Below are 23,973 nucleotides of genomic sequence, written 5' to 3'. Positions count from 1 at the left end.
AATTTGGAGGAGCATGAGAAGATAAAGGTGGAATGATGCAGAATAACAAAGAGAAAGACACAGTGAGAGAGTGTAATTATGTGAATTTGACGCACAGAGACAATCTTTTAGTATTGCCTTGCACTATATCTGCCCCCATGGATTTAATTTATTTGATTTAGTGAATTTTATGATCATGAAAGTGAAAGATGGCATGAGATTTAATTGTTCTCTTGCAACTCTTTGCAGCAGCAAGTACTCCTAGGTTAGATATCGCCCGGAGCTTGTATTGCACTCTTGTGTTGTAGCCAATTTTCTTAATGTGTGCTTTGTATTGTAGTAGGTTTGCACTGTGCTACAAATTCATCCTTACCAGGATTGCTACACTTAAGATTTTGCAGGTATGACGCAGAGGAATATTTAAGTATGTATAATAATGTTCATTGTGATCATTCAGCAGGAATATCAAACTACATGGTACTTTGGTACTTTGCTGAAGTATTTAAAATTGCATTGTATAGATACAATAAGTTGAGTTACACTTGATTCATCAGATTTTCCCATCTTTGTTTCTGCAACTGAGATCTTCCGAAATATCATTTTGGGATGCTGCAGAGGGGACATAGCAAAACTTGGCAAAAAGTCTGCCAAGATGTTTACATATATTATGTTTATTATACGTGACCTTATAAGCAAGTCAGTTATTGCAGAAATAACGAATGTGGATCAGACACCTGGCCAAGCCATCACAAGCCACAAGAGGAAGTGTACCATGGCAGGAACACTCCACAAACTGAGACCCTGCAACTTTGAGAATTAATTGAGTTTGGAAGGGAGCTTTTGCATGACATAGGGCGGAGGGTAGGGTGGGGGATGGGGCAGAGGGCGGGGGCAAGGGCAGCACACCCCCCCCGTCCTCTCCCCCACCAGCCCCAGAAGCCATGTCAGCGTGAAGCTGACCAGCTCCACCTCCGAGCAGCCCCGCATTCATAAAGCACTGCGGGGGTCATTAACAAGGGCTGGAAGTCCTGCCCTCTGGAGCAGCCAGTCAATCGGATGGCCACTCGCTCCATCAGTCCCAACAGTGCCAGGAGGGAATCAGTGGCAGCTGCCAGGTCTGCAGCTGAAGAGAGGAGCCCAAGGCCTAGGATTCCCAGAGCGGGCAAGTCTGCAGTTTTGGGCTGGAAGGGTTTGGGAGCGTTAGGGGCAGGTACAGTTGGGGAGAGAGGGTGGGTTTAAGAGAGAGAACAGGTAGGAAGGAAGAGCTGGGTTCATTCTAAGGGAAGCCACCCCAGGAGCTGCAAAGGACAACTTCCAAAGAGTGACCCACCCCCTCCCCCTTCTATCCCACCGTTTAACCCAATGAGTTAAAAATCGGGCTTCCCGCTCCCGCCTTGTTGCCCAGGTCAAACATATTATGACATGGGCAGCATATTATTAGGGTCAATAGGTTTGATAACCAGCCTAATTAACCCTTAAATGGTCATTTAATATGGCGGTCCACCTGTCCACCCCTATATTACGTGGGTGAGCTCGGGGGTGGGCGGGCTCATGCCATTTTATGTGCCCCACCCACCCCCCCATGAGAAACACGCCCACCAGGTATATATAAAATTCAGTTCATAGTTTTCCGTGCATTTGTTAATCTGATGGTCACGCATACTCATTCATGGGACCTGCTAAGTCGGATAATAAAGTCGGATAATTGAGACATGCAAACACAGCTAGCTTCCATTTTTGTGTCTGAAGCAGGTCAAAATTGTTTCTCATTACAAACACTTCTAAAAACATCAATGTTGATGTGAGACAACTGTTTACAAAGCTTGCCCCAAATATTCTCCAGGAGAGACTCTGGGCTGAATTTAGTGGTGGCAGCAGGTGTTGTGCCATTGTGCCCAATGGCAGGGGAGTGAACCCATTTCAGTGGTCAGAGGACGCAGGACCACATTTTGTCAGCGGCAGCCACCCCTACTAAGGACGACCACCTTCCTGCAAGAGCTGCTGTCCCATCAGATGTCAATTGTATGTTATCAGCTATCGCAGCACAGAGCAGAGGGCAAATTTGGAATGGAGAAAGACTGAACATAGCCTTTGGAATACTCAATTATTTCATCAGCTATATAGCTCCATTGAAGTTAGAGAATTTAAAAGAAAATTGGAAATAAAAAGTTGTTATCAGTAAAAGTGACCGTGAGGTTGTTGAATTGTCGGAAAAATCCTACTGCTTCACTAATTTCTTCTAGGGAAGAAAAGCTGCCATCTTTAACCAGTATGGGGCTACATGTGACTCCAGTCCCACATCCAATTTGATGGGCTCTCAACTATCCTATGAAGTGGCCCAGCAAGCCACTAGTCTCTCAAAAAATAGACCTGCAAAGAATACCACCACACAGACTGCAGCCATTCATAAGGGCCCACCAACAACAACTCAGGATAGTGGGGATGGGCAATAACTGCTGATTTTGCCAGTAACATCCATGTCCTTAGTATGAATATCAAACAAAATCACTGTTTGTAGCTACGTTTCTGTACATTTATTTCCTCTTCGATAGTTCTAATCAATTTCAAAATAAGATTGGATAGATGAAAAAGGTAGAAAGTTTGGTTGAACAATACTGTCAATGGTGAATTATAGACACACAGCAAATTTTCTATGAGCCAGATGCTTGAGACCTGATCTAATTGATTGCCACATATTTGCTATTGCTAGGGAGGTACATATTCAACTTGTGCTGTTTATCTTTCTTTGTTCAGAGCAGTAATCAATCCTAATTTTTAAACAAAATTTGATGATCTGAAGTAATTCCTGGCAAAACCATGCAGGTTCAGTTTCAATCTTCTATTTTTATATGCATTAAGATATTAATTTCAAAATTCAGTGCAATTTCATAGCAGCTTAACATCATAGTTCACTTTAATTTAGATTGGAATTAAATGCTGCTCAGGCTAATCTATACTTGATAAAAAGATTTGCTTCCAAGAGAGGAATATTAAAGGAATAGAATTGTGAAAGTGCAGAGAGCAAGACGGATTCAAAATCTACTCGAAGATAGAAAGATGCATTTATATTTTTAAATTAATGCCACATCTTACATTTTCCAACTCAACCTTCTGACTTCAAATGGGTAAGATCTTGTAGTCCTGACTGAAAGGTATATGTGGTAAAATTCTAATTTGTCCAATAGCATAAACTTGATAGGGCTGCCATCTCATCATCAGTACTGTCAAGAGAACAAATAGGCTACTGGCTTCAAGATGACAGCAGAATGAAATTGCTCATCACAATATAGTTGGCATTTTTGATATTTTCTGAAGTTATGAAAATAAAGGGCATTCAATAGTATCAGGGAAACTATTTTTATTACTTTATTGATATAAGCTGCTTGAAGTGCATCAGTGATAAAGCTGTGAAGGTTATCCTTACAGTTGAGTGAAATGTGATGCAAGTTCAAAAATGGGGACTAAGTATATGTGGCCACTTTAATGATTCCCATAGGGATCTGAGGTGCATCCCCTCTGACCTACAACAACTTACATTTGTACAGTGCCTTTACCCGAGAACAATATCCCAAAGTACATCAGAGGTGCAAAAATTGACACTAAGCCAAAGAACAGATATATTAGGACTTGTGACCCATAGCTTGATCAAAGAGATCGATTTCAAGGAGGATTCTGGGAGGCGGGGAGCAGAGGAAGATGTAGAAATGTAAAGATTTAGTGAGGAAATTCTAGAATTTGCGGTCTAAACAGCTGATGTCAGGGAAGTCAATGGTGGGGTAATGGGCGGAATGCCCAAGGGCTCAGAGTTGCAAGAAGAGAGAGAGAGTTCAGGATGGCTGGTTAAGATTGCAGAGATGGGGAGAGGCCTGATCATGAACGGATTTAAACAAAGATAAAAATTTAAAATTTGAGGCACTGGGTGACCGGGAGTCAATGTCAGCAAGAGCAGGTGAATGGGTGCAGAATCGGAAGCAGCCAAAAGAGTTTTGCATAACCGAAGACTACAAAACATGGAGGATGGACTGCTTGGGGCTGAAGTAATGAACAGTCTAATTCAATCTGAGACACTGGCTGGGGAGATGGGATGGAATCAACAGCAAGGATATAGTGTTTTGATGGGGATAGAAAATGATAGGTTCGATTTCGTATTGTTTAACTGGATAACATTGTAGCTTATTCAAGAATGGATGCTGAATAAACAGTATGACAGTGTACAGACAGTGGAGGGTTCAGGAGAGATCGTGGAGGGTAGAGCTGGCTGTTGTCAGTGTAGCTATCTAGGCTGACATCGGGGTAGAAATTGGTTTAGGTTGTGGCGAAACATGTGTTTTATTGGACCGGCCATCATTACATACAGAGCCCGATATTTAATTCCATTGACTGCAATGGAACTGAATATAAGGCGCTGTATATAACAGGTAGCTGATCTGATGCTGCCCATTTTTCACCACCAATCAAGACTAATTTCCACCCCCCGCCTCTTCAGATGATGAAACTAGGGCCAGCATGTAGATGAGGAGAAGACCAAGAATAGATCCTTGAGAATACAGTAACAGCAATAGTAGCTATTACTGGAAATGCTATGATATGATAGATAGTACAATTGGAAACAAGCAAAGGCAGGACACCGGAGAAGAGGTGGTGGAGGAAATGTGCTACATCTGTGTAATGGCAGGAGGGCTATGGGTAAAATAAGCACATGTTTGGGAGGTGACAACACATTTAAGAACTTTAGAGAGGAAAAAGAGGTTAGAGTTGGGGTGGTGGTTTGTAAGGACAGAGATCGAGAGAGGGTTTTATGGGAAGTGAATGAAAAGGAGGGAGATGGTACTTAAACGGGAATCATTTACAATTATGTACTTTTCCTACGAATTTCAATTAATTTTTCAAGTATCAGTATCCCTTATATGCAAGCTAGAAGTCATTTTCCAAATTAGGGGCCCTTGATTCAAAATATAAAAGTAAAATTATTAACTAAGCATCCAATCTTGATTTTACAGAATCCTGCCATTGTAAGGGCAGTGGAGAAAATACAATACTAACCAAGTCAACAAAGAGTAACATCCACAGTACGTGCCCTGAGTCACGCTTTTCATGTATCCTGCAGAGATTTATAAAAATAAATCTGTCTGAGAAGCAGCAAGGCTCTTAGGGGAGCAAATTTGTTCTTAATGAGAAACACCTTAGTTTAAGATATTTTCGTTTTATAGTGCAGACTCCAGTGAAGAACATCTCTGCAATTATCAATGTCAAGAATGTTTTCTCTATTTATAAGGGTAGATAAATGGTTCATAACTTATGCACTGTTAAAATTCTGTTTAAAAACATAGGCAACTTGCAATGCATTTAAATTCACACTTCTAAATCTTACTATTTATCCTGATTTGTAGCTTCAGAAATGTAGAACAATCATTACAAACAATAGATGGAAATGTGTTGTAACCAGTTATATGGTGCCATGCAAGTAAGAGGAGTATCATTTTATTTTTGCTTGCCTACAAATAGGGCTAATAATTTCCAAAATCCAATTATGTGTAGTTTGTTTTTATTGATTACATTGGACATTAGTGACTTACCTCAGCGGGGTCCTGCTTCTTGAATCTTAACGATTATCTTCAGTTGGCCACAAAGAAAAACGTGTTATGATTTTCGATCCGGACCTTTGATATTTTTCCACTGATGAAGTGACTGAAAGCTAGGATTGTCAGGTGGGTATGTTTTTGCATAGGGCATTAGTACATCAAGGTGCCATGTCATTCCAGCGCTGAGATGTCTTTTATTAAGTTTACTACAACAGAGGACTGAGGTATTTGTTTTGAATTTGCAAATAATTTTACGAAAAGGAAGACTGGAAAGGACCAATATGCCTTTCCCACCTTAACATATTTGCAGCACTGACCCATTCTTTAACAAAGCAATCTTGTCGGAGCTGCAAAAAGCTAGAGGGAAAACCATTGCAAGTAATCCAGGAAAAACTCTGGGAAATCCATCCCTGATTCCCTAGACCAATCAAGTGAGACAAGTGCAGGAGCCCGTCACCTCTGATACTTCCAGCTACCTAGCAACTTACCCTTAAGGGAATGTAACAACCCCTTATCCATCACCCTAAGCTCCAAAAACTCTTCTCTAACCTTTCTGCCTCCTCTCTCTCCTCCTTTAAGTAGCTTTTTAAACCCTATCTCTTTAACTAAGCTTCTGGCATCTCCCCTGTTGTAATAAGATTATAAGAAGTAGGTGCAGAAGTAAGCCATTTGGCCCATCAAGCTTGCTCCATCATTCGATAAGATCATGACTAGTTTGATTATGGCCTCAGCTCCACTTTCCTGCCTTTCTGCCTTAAGCCTTAACTCCCTTGTCGATCAAAAATCTGCCTAACTGCCTAACTCTGCCTTGATGAGATAAAATGACCCAGCTGCCACTGCCCTTTGTGGAAAAGAATTCCAAAGTCTAACGACCCTCTGATCCAAGAAATTCCTCCTTATCTTAGACTTAAATGGGAGACCTCTTATTTTTAAACTGCGCTAGTGCTAGAATCCCCCATGAGGGTAAACATCCTCTCATCGTCTACCCTGACAAACCTCTTCAGCAGCGTATTTGTTTCGATAAGATCATCTCTCATTCTTTGAAATTCCGATGAGTATAAGCCGAACTTATTCAACCTTTTCTCATAAAACTAGCCCTTCATCCCAGGAATCAGCTTAGTGTACCTTCTCTGAACAGCTTCCAAAGCAAGTGTCGTGTTCAATGGTTTAATGGTTCTATGTTTGATCGGTTAGTCTGGTTCACTGATCCTTGTACGCTTGCTTGATTACTTAAGCCTTGGGTGGATCTAGAGAGTTAAGTGCTGACACTAGACTGGGAATATTCCTGAAAGGATCTGCAATCTTGTGTATTGCTGAAAAATGAGACAATTTTGTCAAAGCTTTTTGTCTTGCACTCATCAGGACAATTTGCTAGAAAATACCAATGTCAAGGGAAACAACATATTAATACTGAAAGAAAAGAGAGTGCTGATTGGTTGGCAAGTGGCATCTGATTGGTAGAGGCGTTGCCATGGAGAATATACTAGTTAATGGTGACTGACAGTTAACTGCCAAGCATTGCTTAAAATTTAAACCAGGCAGCTTGACTCTGACTGGTTAAGACATTGCCCTGGGGAATGAACCGGCGAATGGCTGTCACTTATTTTGTTTAGCTGAAACAGGCGCAATGTGTGTCCACGTTCTTTCTGTCTGCAAAGAACAGGGCCCTGTGTATTAATAGTTATAGTTTCCAGTACATGTAAATGCACCACACTGGGAGCCCAAGTGACAATCTTAAACTGGTTGTCAGTGTAATTCTTAGCACACTGAGAATGATTTATCAAATGTTGTCCAATCACGGAATCACATCTAATGTTGGACACTGTGCTTTGAGTTTTGCAAGCATGGGCTGGTTGGGTACTCCCTTTCCTTGACGTTCTAATTGAGAAATCTGCCAGGGGTTTTCTACCACAATCTATCGCAAACCTACCTGCACAGGTGTTATGACACAGCAGTTGGTAAAGACTGAGTTGTTTAAATCCCAGAGGGAATCTTGAACAACTGTCATAACCTATATTTTCAATTGGTATGTTTGAGATGCAACTCTGAATTCAGGAATAAAATCACTAAGCCTCAAGAGGTTTTTATATAAAACTAAATTAAACATTTATTCATTTAACAACTAATTAAACACATAAACAAATCCCCAAATTAATCACTCCCAGGTAAATCTTCACCAAGGCAACAGTAACCCACAGACACCAGGCAAAGCACATTTGACCTTACAAATTCAAAATGAGGTCCCTTGCAATTTGGTTCCTTTTCAGGCTGGTTAGATTTTACATGTCTCTGACTCACACAAAAACTCCTTTCTGTTCTCATAGCTTCCCCTTTAAATGTAATTTTTCCATTGTATTACTAGGTTTTTTAATTGTACCTGTCCTAACAAGAATCCTTTCATTCCACCAATTTTATTAGTAATAAAAATACATTGCTTGGTGTCTTCCAGCTAGGTGCTAGGTTTTAACTATTCTTTTGAATAGTTTATTTAACAAATACAAATTTCCACTCTATCTTTCACTCCTTCCATTTCTCCAATTAACCTCTCAAACTACTATACATCAAAGCACCCAGACTAGCTGGCTTTAATCCAGTTAAGACACACACAGTCACACACATAGACACAGACCCTATTACAAATCCAGTTTAAAAATAATTTACAATAACATTATTGTCATTAATGTCTATTTATGACACTGGTCAATACACGCTTTGGGACTCTTACAGTTGCACGTGCTATAAGATAAGCCTTATCAGCAATCTTGTAAATAGGGCCTGAGCTATTTGCTCACCGTGCAAGCCATGTTGCTGAAATAGGGTGCATTAAAGGCATCCTGCTGGATAAAAGCTACCCTGATCAGATCATTTCATGCTGTATATCACGCAAACTCATGAATGGGTTGAAAGCTATCACTTCCGGCCCTGAAAAGTGGCTAGATTATCTTAGATACCCTGGAAGGGCAAGGTATCTCAAACATTTGAGAAACAGGTGAAGCCACCATGCAGTAGCAACACAAGTGGTATTCACCACTAACAGGAAACTGCTGTCAAGCCAAAAAGACATTCTGCCTATCACACAAATGAGTAATGTGGTGTATGAATTTCAGTGCCAGGGGGATGCTAGGTATGTAGGCCGTATGTCCCAAAGACTGGTGGGTCATATCAAACAGCATGTCCCTTCCACTGTTCACAACGGGTTTTCAAAAACTTTCAAAAACCATGCTTGCAAAACTCAAAACACAGTCTCCAACATTAGATGTGATTCCGCAATTGGTCAACATTTTCTAAATAATCCTCAATGTGCTTAGAATTATACTGCCAAACAATTTAAGATTGTCAATTGGGCTTGCAGTGTGGTGCATTTATGCATACTGGAAGCTACATATAGTAACACACAGGGCCCTTTTCTTTGCAGACAGAAAGAACATGTACAACCATTGTGCCTGTTTCAGCTAAACAAAATAAGTGACAGCCATTCACCGGTTCATTCTCCAGGGCAATGTTTCGATCAATCAGAGTCAAGCTGCCTGGTTTAAATTTCAAACAATGTTTAGCAGTTAACTGTCAGTCACCATAAACTGGTGCATTCTCCATGGCAACACAACTTGTCAACCACTTGCCAAGTGAGGTGCAAACATTATAGTAGTTATAATGGGGGTGTTGAATTATCCAAAGCTAGATTGGAATAATAGTAGAGTAAAGGGCAAAGAGGGATAAGACTTCCTACAGTATGTTCAGAAAAATTTTCTATAGCAGTATTTTGCCAAAAAAAGACATTTTGTCGAAGCTTTTTATCTTGGACTCATCAGGATAATCACAAGAATACCAATGTCAGGGGAAGCAACAACTTTATACTGTATGAGTGCTGATTGGTTGGCAAGTGGACTCTGATTGGTAGAGGCATAGGGAGAGTCCATTTGCCAACCAATCAGCACTCTCTTCTCATACAATATAAATATGTTGTTTCCCCTGACATTAGTATTTTCCTGCAAGTTGTCCTGATGAGTACAACACAAAAAGTTTCATCAAGAAATGTCCCTTTTTTTCAGCAATACTCAAATTCTGTACAATCAAATGATGATCTGGGGTCTAGCAATTGCCAAGTGTGTTGGAAATCCTGTAAGTTCTGAGATGTTTTAAAGTATTGTAAATAAAGATATAGAACTAGAGTCATCACTGCATTGTTCTGAGATAATTCAGTCATCTAAGATATGCAGCAACCTGATGCAATCATCACAGCAATAAATCCCCTTTAAGTAAGGAGACCAGAATTGTACACAGTTCTCCAAGACAGGCCCATGTGATTCAGTTGCCATGGAGAGAGAATCGCAAACAGAAACTCATTGAAGTGTCACGTGCAAGTTTTATCACCTTTTCACAGTATCTCACTGTAAAAGGTCAGTTGCTGTTTGAAACACAGGAGACAAATCAGTCACTGATATGGGGAAGAAGGTGGACTTGTACTACTGCAGGATGCTGAAAAGAAAGGGGATAGAACAAATGGTGCTCTTGAAGGTTTAAGGAATGGAGAGTCACCAGGTTGTCCCTGCTTGGTGGTAATCACAGAAAGGTGGGGAAGCATGGGCTGAATTGAAACAATTGTTGAAGGACACTGGAAGTTTCAACCTGGTCTGGTGGGAAGAAGTGAACCTGCTGGAGAGATGCAAGTGACTGTGGGACTGTTCCTGTAATGCTACATAACTGCCAAAAGCGTGGTGCACAGCAAAAGGATTTTGTAAGACATATTTTGGATGCATTAGTTAGTCAATGCGAAACGTGCCTTTTTCGTTTGTCTGATGTATTAGTTGGCTGTTAACTACTGTTTGATCACTGTTGATTTTAGTTTGCTTGTTACAGTAAAGGTCTTTCAACATGAAATCTTGCCCTTCGGTTCTTTCTTTTGCTCGCTGGGAAATCCATCTCTTCTTAAGAGCTGTCAGTCTCTAAGGGGATTGTAACAATACCTTCTCAGTTCTGGTATCATCCCTGTACATCTTTTTTGTACTTTCTCCAGGACATCTATATCCTGTTTTGTAACTTTGAGACCAGAACTGTACAACCATATGATCCTGCCTCTAGCCAAGGGCAATAGCCTGCATTTCAAAACAGCTATTGAATAGGTGAGCTACACAAAAAAAGGTCTATAATTTCTTAAATATCCTGGTGTGAATTAAATCAAGTAGAATAGTATGATTCATTTTGAGTGTTTTAATCTTAGCTGAGAAAATTTCTGAAGTTACTTCTATTGAAGTAAAAACGTACTATTACTAAATTCAGTCCATGGGATACATTGGGCACCATCTAAGCACCTCTTCTGATATGCCTTTCCATTTAAGTTATTGAAAAGGAAAATTGGAACAAATGACTGGTAAAATATTGGCCATTTTACATTAACAACAAAAGTTAAAATTACCCCCAAGAGAGAAGGAGAATGCAATGCAGAAGCAATTAGAAAAGTTTTGAGAGAAGGCAAAAAAGAGAGGTAGAAGGAAGAGAGAGAAATATTAACATAAACAGAGCAGATCCAGGATAAGAGAGCAACCACATTCCCTGACTTACTATGGGAGGAAATAAAATAACTAATATATTTGAGCAACATGTCTGCACTGTCGATAGATTTTAAATATTGAGTGTATTCATATCAAATGTTAATAGGTTTTTGGGGTATATTTTATTTTCACTACATGGATGGTAAAATGTTGAAGTTATGTGCCTACCAGTTTTAGAACCTCCATGATATTTGTTCCATTGATTTTAAGGGAATGAAAATCAGATGGATTCTATAACAGATGAATAAATTACTGCCCCCATACATTTAAGGTGAAAATTTACCCTTACGTGTTTTGAGTGTTTCTTGGTATTGTTAGAATTTCATATAATGTGAGTTTTTACCCTATTCATCTTTTTGATGCTTTATATAAATTCCTGCAGGATATGTTGGCTCACTGCCCAAGGAGTCCTCAGGTTTGCTCTGTACATGGATTGTCACAAAAATATGCTTTATATCAAATCATTATTTTTGAGTCCAACAGCTGGAAAACTTTAATTGAATATTTGTTTTAAAGAGACAAAAAAACATATTCAAGTGACTTGAGATCATAGCCAAAGATGACTATACAATTTGTATCACTGTACCTTCTACATTCCAACCCCATTGAGAAGGAGGCCACATGTCTGCAGAAACCCACCAAAGACCTCCGGGAAATACGAGTAAACCTCAGGGGAATATGAGTAAACCACATCTCCTGTCCTATTAGCAAGGCATCCACGATAATCACCTGGGGTACTCAACTGGGTGGAGACAAACCATTCAGCCTAATCACTTGGATAATGGGACCCTGACTAAGAGAAGGACTCCCAGACATGATCTAATCAAGTTACAATTTGAATACACTAGCCTTAACCAAGTTGCAATTACTGATCAAAGCAAAATACTGCAGATGCTGAAAATCTGAAAGAAAAACAGAAAATGCTGCCAGACCTGCTGAGCTTCTGCTGCATTTTCTGTTTTTATTATTGAGTTACTGATTAGCTGGTGAGGGATAGTCATGTGACAAGCCAACCCATTTGTGTTTTAAGCATATGCTTTCTCTGCAGTAGAGGATAAGCAACTGAGAAGCTGAAGGAACAAGACCTGAGTGGGTTCTACCCATCCCTCTCTCCCTTGCCATCCAAGTTGCGAGTTTTTGAACCCTGTTTGCTGATTGTAACTATCCATGTGCTGCAGAGATTTCTTCAAATAATTCAACCCAGCACTACTGTCTCCAGTAGAACAGGCAAATCATCCATCTACATCTTTAAATCGCACGACACCGGAAGCATCAGGACCACTAAATTCAGCTTGAAGGCAGCAAAGCCTTCAAGAACTGTATTGTTAGCATCTAATAGGTTATGTCTAATGGATGTTAAATACCTAGTATTTTAAGGTAATCAAGTGAACAGGGTGTTGGGTATTGATTTGTTAATTATACTCAAATGTGTATATAAGGCAGAGTCAGCCGGCAGTAAGTGTCTGGTGTTAGACTAGAGAAGTAAGCTCTGTGGTGAGCGATAAACAGCCGCTACCAAAGCAGCCTGGTCTCTGTCTTCTTCATAACCAGGCTTGGGATATCTCTGACATGCATACTCCTTTTATTTTTTCTGGAATCTAACTTGCTTAACTTATCCTCTCCCACTCTGTAACCTAGTGATGTGTGACTTCATGTATGTGTGTGTGAAAGTTGGAGCGTATTTTATTATTTTACTGAGACTGAGTTAAATACAATAAAGGCTATTCCCTTCTATTTGTTAAAACTCAAGGAAACCTGTCTGATTGTTTCTATTATGATAACAGCACATAAACAGTTAAACTGCTGAGGAGATGGAAAAGAGGGGACTCATCCTACCCCTCCTCGCCTGGTCGTAGCAGAATCATATTTCACTGATTGTTATTACCAGTAGCTTCTTCCACGTATCAGCAGTTCAGTAGATGAGGAATAAGGGGGTGGTTTCCTCTGGGCTTTTCCTGTTCCACCATTGTAACTTTGGGGAAAGCAGATTTACATGCATAAAGGAGGTTTGCACCAAACTTCAAATGAAGTTATGGTGGCAGAGTAGAAGCCTCAAAGAAAGTGTATTTGAAAGATAGAGATTGCATGGGGAAAATATGGAGCAAGAGAATACAGGCTACATTAAGTAAGTGTGGGCTGCTCTTTCCTAGTTGGAACTGTACTTTTTCTTCCTTGCTGTGCCTAGTTCCAATTCAGATTCAAGCTTAGCTATTTGACATGTGTGCCTATGAATTATTCTAAACCTTGAACAGGTTCATTGTGACTGAGTGAATTAAATGTCTGCATAAATATTTATGACTGGTTTCTTAGGCCCGTTGGAAATAAAAGTTAATAGATCAACATGCCACTAAAACTGGGGAGACATTTCCAGTTCCTGGTTAATATAGAATGCAATTGTTTAAAGGGCAAATAATAAGTATAAGTGCAGCAAAACTAATTGCCAGGAGAAAGTGAAAATATGGAATACAAATGAATGCATTCTATGACCACTCAATAAAATTGATTGCACCCAATCAGCAGTTTGTAGCCTGAAGAAGGTTTATGACAACTTGCAATCAAATTTTTATCTTGCTATAAAATGAAAGGACATTTTACATGCAGCCAGACTATTTTTGTATGGCTTATGCTATCTTGCATTACCATTATCAACTTTGCATTCATGCCAAGGCTTATGTTGCTTTGGCCTCTGAAGCTCTAATGAGGGGAACTGTAAGAGCTGAACATGCTTTACGTTGTGTTTTCTCTTGACTTGGAGATAGTGACTCAAAGCATTAACATCAGCTGAAAGCTAGGCTTAATAGAAGAAACAACTGAAATGGAAACACCACCACTGATATGTCTCACATAGCTAATAACTAGTATCATGATCAAGAAATGTAGTCATGCAATGTGAAACACAAAAAGGTGAAAAATGAGAATCCCATAGTGAATACTAACCATACAACATTTTAATCATTACCAATTAAATAATCAGGGTCTCTGTGATCTTATGGGAAGTTTACTTAAGAGTGATCTCTAACCTTCTTATCCATCTCTCCCACAATTTTCTGTTTAAATCCTTTAACTTAGGATTCTACTCCTGCAATCGGGACTGAAACAACCCTAATCAAAGTCACAAATGACATAATCTGCCACTGTGATCGTGATACAGTATCATTCCTGAATTTCCCAATCGTCTGACGTGGTCAACCATGCTCTCCTCCAATGTCCATTATGGTGGGACTGCTCTTGCATGATTCTAGTCTTACCTATCTGATTATAATCAGAGCATTTTGAACAATACATTCTCTTTCCACCCCTGCATCTTTACTTCCTGAGTTCCCCAAGAATCTCTTCTTGGTCCATTCGGTTCTCTTTCATTGTCTCATGCTGAACTTCATTGTTTACAACCTTGATCTCCTGTTCAACCCTGAGCTGCATTTCCCCATGCTTTGGAATTCCCTCCTTAAAATCCTTTGCCTGTCCACCTCCCTTTTCTCTTTAAAGACACTCCTTAAACACATCTGTTTGACCCCTTCTAATATCTTTTCCTTTGGTTGGGACGTCTCCTTTTTGTTTATGTTTCTGTGAAGTGCTTTGCAACTTTGGATGCAAAATTCAACCTGTGCCAAGATGCAGCTGGACCCCTCCAGACTCCTTGACAATGACATCAGGCTGCCTGGCAAGCCTGCTAATGCACCAAGCATCTCAGCTTGAATGCTCATCAGTGTACTTCTGTAAGCCGGCCCACCAGAGTCCTCATCTGACTTCCCTGTAGAAGAACTCATCTGCGGCTTCACCCTCCTGGCAGCTGGCAAACAAACTACCTTTTCCCATTGGCCTGGCTGCAGCCCACGCACGCCTAACCACATGCTGATCCCCACCGTATACTCCCCTATAAGGTACAGACCCATGCAGGTGCCTGAAGTGGTGGTTGCCCATATCAGTAACTGTGCTTCTTCATTGGAGGTGTGGTAGAGCTCTTGCTCTTCCTCGTGAGGCTGCAGTGGCTGACCAGGTGGTAGTTCTTGGATATCCGAAATATAAAATCAGAAGAGGACAGTTCGGGTGGCGAAAGTGGGGTGGGGTGTAATGCAAGTGTTCCATAGTCACACCATCTACAACTTGCACTTCATGCCAGATAGCAGGATCAGGGTGAGGTGGAATTTCAGAAACAGCCATAAGGCAGGAAAATTCCATCATCTTGCATGTTCTCAATGATGCAATAGCTTCTGTCACAGCCAGCCAACAGATGCTGAACACCGTTTGCTCCAGCAAGCTTAAATGATACAGGCGCGTTTGTTCCCCTCTGACTCTACTCTGCTTCTAGAGGTTACAGATCATCTTGCCTTGCAAAAGGGAAGAACGTCAGTGAGTATGTTACAACTTGTTTGGTTGATGTGCCTGCCATTGCTGAATAGCTGGAGGCATGTGAGAGATGGGTGAGAATCTGACTTCATTGGTGAATACGTGAAGGTAAGTGGAGCAACTGAATGCTCAGTCAGAATCCCGACTACTAGGGACTGCTGATGGGTGAGTGATGGGTGTGGTGCATTGAGCAGCACGAAAGGTTGGTGGTACAGTGGGAGGAAGATGTCTTCTGAAGACATTGACTACCTGCATTAGGTCATTGAATTTCTTGCAGCACAAGCATTCAGGTTTTCAGGCCAGGTTCTGGTAATTTATCCCACTGGCCACTTTCACCCATTCCCTTCCCAGGGCATTATTTGAGGGCCTCCTGGTCCCTAGGGGAAACATGACCTCTCTTCTGGATAAAAGCCTCCAGCACCACATCTGAGAACTTGGGAGCTCTCTCTCTCTTGCCTGTTGGCCCCTTTGGTGTCCTTTTCCTTCCAGCCACTTGCACTAAAGGCAGCCAACAGTGGTCTCTATGTAATGAGTGCAGATCCCCTTTAAGGACAGACTAACTTTTCGAGGTGCACGTTAACTAAAGCATGTGCTAGCCATGCATGCTGCTGTGGTTGGTCCCTGTTGAGCATTCACCCAGCCAGCATCGAGTTTGTGTGCTGCCTGCCTCAACGGGCCTCAGAATGGGTTAATTGCGAATTGTGAACCCAATGCCGAAAAATAGGAGCAAACCAATTTTTAGTCAATTATCTACATGAGAGGTGCTATATCAATTCAAGTTTTTGTTGAACTTCCTCAGCAATCATGTAAAAGAGGCAATATTTAATCAGCTTCTCAGTATACATGACTTCCAGTTTTCATTTGGAAATACAGGTCAGAGTGATCTGTAATGGGCAGCTAATCCAATATCATCTCTTTTACACTATTAACTAAATTCAAAATAATCCTCATTGCATCCTGTCCTCAATGAAATTACTTTTGCTTTATAGTTGGTCATAATCACACTTATGGGACAAGTACATTGCAACCTTCAGCTGATCTCCTCCAGGCTACTGTCACTGGCCATTCTTTGGTCATTATTTATAAGGAAGGCCACTGCTAGTTTCCATGAGTTAGTAGCTTTTTGGAAAGTAGAGATGGCTTAATTGCAAACAGTGTGTTTGAATTGACTCGGCTTGGTCCTTGCACGTGACCCTTTGGCCATATCTCACTTTTCATGTCTGTGAACAACAGCAGCTGAAACATGCAATTAATTTAGTGTTTAAACATAGTAAAACATCCAAAGGTGTTCCAGAGGCATGAAGATACTTTTCCAAAAAAGGGTAGACTAGCTGAAGTGGTTAAAGCTTACATTACGGGCCAAATCATCTGGTCTCTGGATTGTCAGAGACTGGACGCATGACCAAGGATGTACATCAGGACCTTATGGAAAACCTGACATGCAGTGCTCTGTGGGAATTGCCCAGGCAGTTTCAAATTCCAATGGGCAATTCCCCTGCTCCCTATGACACTCAGTTAAGAGTTGGAGACTTCAGACAGTTCCACATTACTTATCAGGAAATGTTAGATGGATTAAAACATAGTCTAACATTTGCGTAACTACACAACTGACACCCCCAATCACCCTCTCTGAGCCCCTTACCAATCCCCCCCACCGAACATGATCTGGCTATCCCCTGACCCGACTAGTCCCCTCGACCATGTCCAACTATCCCTTGACCTGACCTGACTACCCCCTGACCCAGCTATCCCCCGACCTGACCAGATGACACACACCCAACCAACCACTCACCAACCTACCACTTACCCATGCACTCACCTTACCCAGCCATTCACCCACTCACTCATCAACTCCCCATTCACTCATTATTCACTAATATTCAAAGACTGGACCTTTAAACTACCCTAAGGCAGCTACTGCTGTAAGCATGGGCAGTGTCCTGTTTTCCCCTGTCTCTACTCCGTTCCGATGGAATTTCCCAGGGGATTCTGCACTGCACATTTACGTGAAAGCCGGGCTTGGAAAGTCCCGGAAGAAATGTGCAGCAGAGGCGAGTCGGGAGAATTTTTGAGCCTAGCGTCAATGAGACTATCATTGCTACTTCTTGAAAGATCCGGGCCAATGTAGCGAGTTTTAAAAATGGTCTTCAAAGGAGGAGAGGCAGATGGATCAAGGGAGGAATTTCCAAAAGAGTGGGCCTTAAATGGCTCATGATGCAGCCATTATAGGTTGAGTGCAAGGACTGGGACAGGCTCAATGCCAGAGTTAGAGGATAAGAACCTCAAAGGAAAGTTGTAGAGCTGGAGGAGGTTACAGAGACAGATAGGACCAGACTATGGTGAAATATAAGGACAAGTGCAAGAATTTCTAGCTTGAGGTGTTGGGAGTCTAAGAACCAATGTAGGTCAACAAGAATGGGATGATAGGTAAATAAGACTTGTTGCAGGTTTGGATAGCACCAGTAGAGTGAAAACTGGGAAGTGAAAACTATTTCAGGATTTTTTTTCTCCTTGCTGCTTCTCCTTGTGAAGAGCTCCAAACATTTTCTTTTGAAAGAGTGTTCTTAAAATATTAGGTCAAGCGTTTTTTGGTGCCTGTAGGGTTTTGCTGTGCACCTCCGTCTGCAGTTTTTATGAGATGAATTGTTTTAATGAGTATTCAAATAAGGAAATGCATCATTGATATGTAGTCTGGTATGTTAAGTGCATTCATTACAAGAAGGATGTGTTTGATTAGTTGTAAATTGAGTTGGACCATCTTGCAGTAGATTATAGTGGAAAATGCAAATTGTCTCAGGAAAACTTTGCTTTCCATCATACTGGTCCAAAAAAGGTCATAAAATTAATTTTAAATACATTGAAGAAACTCAAGGGTTCTCATTAAAAGATTTGGAATGCAATAAATGTTATAGGTAAACCAGTTTAAAATCTCTATGAAATGCTGTGACATCGAATCAATTAAAGTAACATCAAATTAAAATGACAACATAAGAAAAATCAGGATTCCAATTTTATTACGTGTTACAATTTAAAATAAACAGATACATGTGCATCATTATGTATTGCAGCTCAATGCTCATAATGAATATGAAAAGCAAATTGTAAGGAAGACAGGATTTCATCTCTGCAGGTTCCCAGCTAACATCAAAGTTGGATGAATGGGAAATTTGAAATCACTTTGATTTTGAAGGTGACCTATTATATTGGTGAAACTCTACAAGATACTGTATGATCTGCACTGAAATATACTGGAGAATTTTAACTGTCATCAGCAATAAAAATACTCTGCTAAACGTTACTATCAAAATAGCAGTGAGACTGACTAATGGACCCACCATTATATATGTGCTAACGACATAGCAACTTCAGGCCAGGCATGGAAACCAGTATTGTTGTTGTCTGAGTTACACACTCCACTGTTTGCCTCACCATTAACAGCCATCGAATGTCATGAATTTGCTGTATTTGGCTGAAGATATGAATTAAACCTGACATAGAAAGTTAAGTCTTGTCATTAGATCCAAAAGCACACATTTAACAAAATGGTGTGAAATTTTACAGCCCACCATGGGAGTGAGCTGGCACGTATGGGGGCTGTAAAATCGGCCATGCCCATCATCTGCCCTCCCTGCACTGATATTTTACAAGTGACGGGCTGGCATCGTGTGACCAGCCCGCCACTGGTCCAGTTTGAGGTCCTTAAGTGGCCAATTAACAGTCACTTAAGGGCCTCCACCCACAGCTGCTGGTATTTTACCAGTGACAGAAGATGCCCAGGCAACATAATGAGGCTGCCAGGTAAGACCTGGTAGCCTTCATCCAGGTTGAGGGGGTTCCCTCCTGTTCAGACCCCACCCCCCCATCCCATCCCCCTTGGTACTCTCATCCCCACTTGTTACTTGCCCACTGCCCTCCTGAACCTGGCCCTCCACCCTTCTTGCCGGGGCTTGCCAGACTGACCCTGGCAGAAGATCCCATCTTACCTCCTCATGCAGCTCCATTGACGATTGTTGTCGGGGGCTGCCTGCAGTCCCGCTGGTCTGAGTGATGCTGCTGGGTCTAGAGAGCTGCCAGCCATTTGATTGGCCAACATTTCTCGGAGGTGGGACTTCTTCCTAGATGGGGATGTAAGTCTCACCCTGAGCCAATTAATGGCTCGACAATTGTAAAATCGGTTCAGGGCAACCTGGCCAAGTGGAGGCGGGTTCGCCCCCGACTTTTCAGCTGGGAGATGGTGGTGCAGGGCCACGGCCTCTACGTAAAACTCAGCCCATGATAATTGTTAAGCATTGCCAATCAAATTCAGGCACTGAAAATTAACCATTAGAAATGTGGAATCTCATTCCTTCAGGTATTAAATGTTGGAGATTTTAATAATGACAAATCAAAAGTTTTAAAAAGGTAAATTTATTTTATTGACCTTAATTTCTCTTTCTCTGTTTCTCTTCTGCACCTGATTTAGCAACGAATTCACCCTCCATTATGAACAGGACCTTTTCAGTCTTTCTGCTGTTAATTTCTCAATCTTTCAATTTGACTGGTTAAGGGGACACATTGTTGGTTGTCCTGTTTCCTCAGATCCAAGATGCTTTGTTTCTCTTGCTGCATCGTTATCAGCTCTTTCAGCAACTTAATCAGCACAAATAGTTTGAGCTGAAGGATGCAGGGGCAAGTCCGACTTGATAGCAGATGTCATCAGATACCTTAAAATGTCAAAATCTGGTCCTTTTTATTCTAAATATCCAAGGTAAAGCCGAGAAAAGCCTTTCATATACAATACAGATAAATCAGAGAGAACAGATATTTCATCTTCTGCTTCAGTGTATTCAATCTCTGGCATTAGAATCATCTGCAAGGGAGAGGTTTGAGATGTAGATGTTGACATGACCTTGTACAAGCACAATGGTGTTCCTTGGTGAAATTCAATTTCTAAAAGTTGCTTTTGTGCTTCTATGGTTGGTGCCACACAAGCTTTTAATGAGGGCCATTCATTTGAATTTATTTAATTGTACTGTACTTTGCTACTGTGATTTTCAGAACCAGTACTTCATGTTTAATTTGGACAAATGGATTCCAATGACAGTTCAGATGTTCTCTATTTGTCTTCCTCTGCATACATTCACTGTAGTTACAAGTCTTTTTTATTTGAATGTGTTCAGAGGTTTGGAGAGTTGAATGCTTATCCATGGCACTGTCCCCTCAGGATTTTCTTTTGGTAAACTTGATCATTTCCTAGAAGTTAATTTATCTTGTGGATTTTCTGTTTTATTAAAGTCCCAAGAGGAATGAGAACCATTTATATTGTTCCCAAGGTTGCAACATGGTTACAAAAGAGAGAGCCCATTTAGCCCATCTTAGTTTATCAATTAATGTCAGCCTTGCATTTCCCACATTATAGCCTAAAATGGCTAAATACTAAGTTTCTGACACAGGCAATGCAAACATTTAAAACAATCTGAGCAAGGACTGCAACTGAAAAATATGGATAGTACTAGCAGAGATGCAGAAAATGTTTGCAGTGAACTTAGTATATTCATTGCAATATCTTTAAATCCCCATGCCTTTTCATTCCACCCTTTCTATGTCATTCCTCTCATCTGTCTCATATCATCCCATTCACTTCCTCCAGTCCTACCTCCCATGCATTCCCCTCCCCTCTCATGCCTTCCCAAAACCCCATGCCTTCCCAGTCCTCCCATGCTACTCCCTCAATGCCACCCTCCAGCCCCTCCCATGCTGTGCCTCCACTGTCAAACCTCCCTTACTGTTCAAACACCATGTCTTCCCCCATGCCACCCAACTGCCCCCATGCTGTCCTGTTCTCCACCCATGTTGTTCCCTTTCCATGCCATTCCACTCCTCCATGCCATTTGCCCCCTCCCATGCAATTGCCCCCTCCTATGTTTCCCTTCCCCACCCTCCCATGCCTTCCTTTTCACTTCTTCCCTTGCAGTCCCCCCTCGCCATGCCGGTGCCGTGCCCACCATTCTCCCTTGCAAGCTGTCCCCCTCCCCATACTACAATGATGTCTACACCCCTCCCCCATTTTGCCACAGGGTAACTTTGTTGTTGGTTTCCCCTGACCTTCCAGCCTGTAAAAACATTTGTGGTGAACTTAGTTTCTTTATTGGACCAGTACTTCTTTAAATACTTTTTCAGGCCATTTCCATCTCCCATTCCATCCCTCCCATGTCATCCTATCCCAATCCCAATTCCCCCCTTCCCATTGTTGTTCCCCTCCAGCCAGGGTAGAATCACCCACACCCTGCAGCCATCACCTGTTATCCCTCCCATCCTGTCTGCCACATCCCTCCAGCCAGGGTAGTTTTGTTGTTCAGCTCCCCTTCGCTGTTCTTTTTCTCTCCAACCACCCCACCTCGCTGCCACTATTGTCAGCCAGAGGTGCCTCACACATGCCAATCAACACCACATCTGACCAGCCTTGCCTCAAGGAAACGACAATGAATTAAAGCTCACACAAAAGTAAGGCTATTATTTTGAAGATGGGGGTCGGGGGTTGGTATCAAAGAGCATGTGGGCAGATACAGCTTTGAACCCTACTCCTCATACTTTCTGATGTCTCGGCCCACACGCGGCAGAAAAGGTTGAAATGTTTTCCATCTGCAGGATTGGAGGGAAGCGGGGGCGATGGGGGGTGTAGAGCAGTGAGGAAAGAGGCAAGGAGAGGGAAGTATCAGATGGAGATTTGGTTATGCTCAGTACACATGGTATCTTAGCGCTGGAGTGAAATATTACAATTACAATTTTGCCAACTGTCATCCCACAGGTGCAAAATTTCACTGGATCAACATCAAACCAATCAGAATAGTCCGGATAGACAAAACCTGTGTGTTATTATTAGCTATTATTACAGATATACGCTGCTTTGATACTTGTTGGTAACATAGTTACTGGAACATCATGAAATATTTTCTACATTGCAGAGTGTTGTGAATACCTGGTTCATGGTTCATGTATTTTAGAGTATAACCTTTAGCTTTAGGAATTAAAGTTTAACTGTAGGAAATGGTATAAATGCAACCAAAGTAAACTTGGAGCCTATTACACTTAAAAGGTTGGAGCCATGTTGCCTTAAGAGGTCAACGGCTAGAAAGGTGGGGTAATTAAAATTTTGTGCTTCAGAGATTGCCAGATTACCTCAAGAAATGGCAGTTCAAAAGGTGATCCATGTTCGTTTAGTAAAGTCAGAACAGAGGAGATATAGCTGTAAAATACAGGCAGGCTTACTTAGCTAAAGAGCTGGAGATGTGATGTCTACAAAGCTTGCAGGAACAAGACCAGTCCAGAGAGATGTTTTTGTTTTGGGATGTAGAGCTAAATTAGTTTAAAAGCATTCAGTAAACCCTGAATGGTTGTTAAAAATCCAATTACTTCTCAGATCAAAGGAGAAATTTTAATTTGGGGGGTAATTCATCTAAAGGTCATTTTGAGGACAGTCCAGAGCAGGCTAAGTCATAATGGAGAGAAGTAAAGTTAGGGAGGTTCTCTGGTTTCAGTTTATCTGGGTGTTTGCTGAGAGAGTTGTTTGCAGCTGGAACTGCTGTGTGCAGTTTGCAACTCACTAACAGAAGATAGCCAAAGTAAATGCCAGTTAGATAGACCTGCACTGTAAACAGAGTAAAGAACTAACATCATCATTCGCTGTATGGAAAGTGGGTGAGGCTTAATCTCAGTTTGAATTTTGTGAAGGAACAGAAGCTTGAAGTTTGCCTAGTTTGAAACTAGTGGGGAAAATCTACAGTGATCCCTACAGAGTCTTGTGCTAAAGAAAGCAGCAAGCAAATTAGCTTGGAAGTATTGAAATGTAACCAGAATAAGGGCTGGGCCATCCACGGTCAAGAGATGATAAATGAAAGTTGTACCTAAGAATAGCTGGAGCTGAGGAGAATTCTCAAGAAAACTGTGGCATACTTACGGGTGGTCCTGACAAAAGTACAACTTTATGTTTGATGTGTGTTATAAGAGAATTCTTGGGGGGAGTAAAAATAAAGCTGAGTGCATAAACTTTGGCATTAACTTACTTGTATTTTCTTTGTTCAATTTGTTCAATGTACAATAAAGTTTGTGATTTGTTTAAAGAAAAGTGAAATCTTGTGTAGTTCTATTGGTTAAAACTAGGTATTCGACTTCTTTTTAAATGTTAACGGTCCCTAACCAGATTATAACAACAGTCACCCAAAAGAGATGCCACTTCTGCTGTGAAAGCTTTGTTAAAGGGGAATTCTTCAGGTGTTTTTTTAAAAATCATTTATCCACATCAATAAAAGTGTGTGATATAGCCTTTCAGTATGCAAATTAAAGAATATCTGGCACTGATGCTCTGATCAGCTTCTGCCAATCCATTTCAGTCAGTGAGCAGGAATTATTGTGTGATGGTTTACTTTTTCAAAGGCATAATGTTGCCATAGGTACCATTCTTTCAGTATCGTATGTGTCCTCAGAATTTTAGACCAATGAAAATAACACAGAACCTCAGAAATCAATGTTCTTGATAA

This window comes from Carcharodon carcharias, chromosome 14 (assembly GCF_017639515.1).
Source record: "Carcharodon carcharias isolate sCarCar2 chromosome 14, sCarCar2.pri, whole genome shotgun sequence".
NCBI lineage: Eukaryota > Metazoa > Chordata > Chondrichthyes > Lamniformes > Lamnidae > Carcharodon > Carcharodon carcharias.
The sequence above is the reverse complement of the archived record's forward strand: the minus strand, read 5'-3'. Positions refer to the sequence as shown.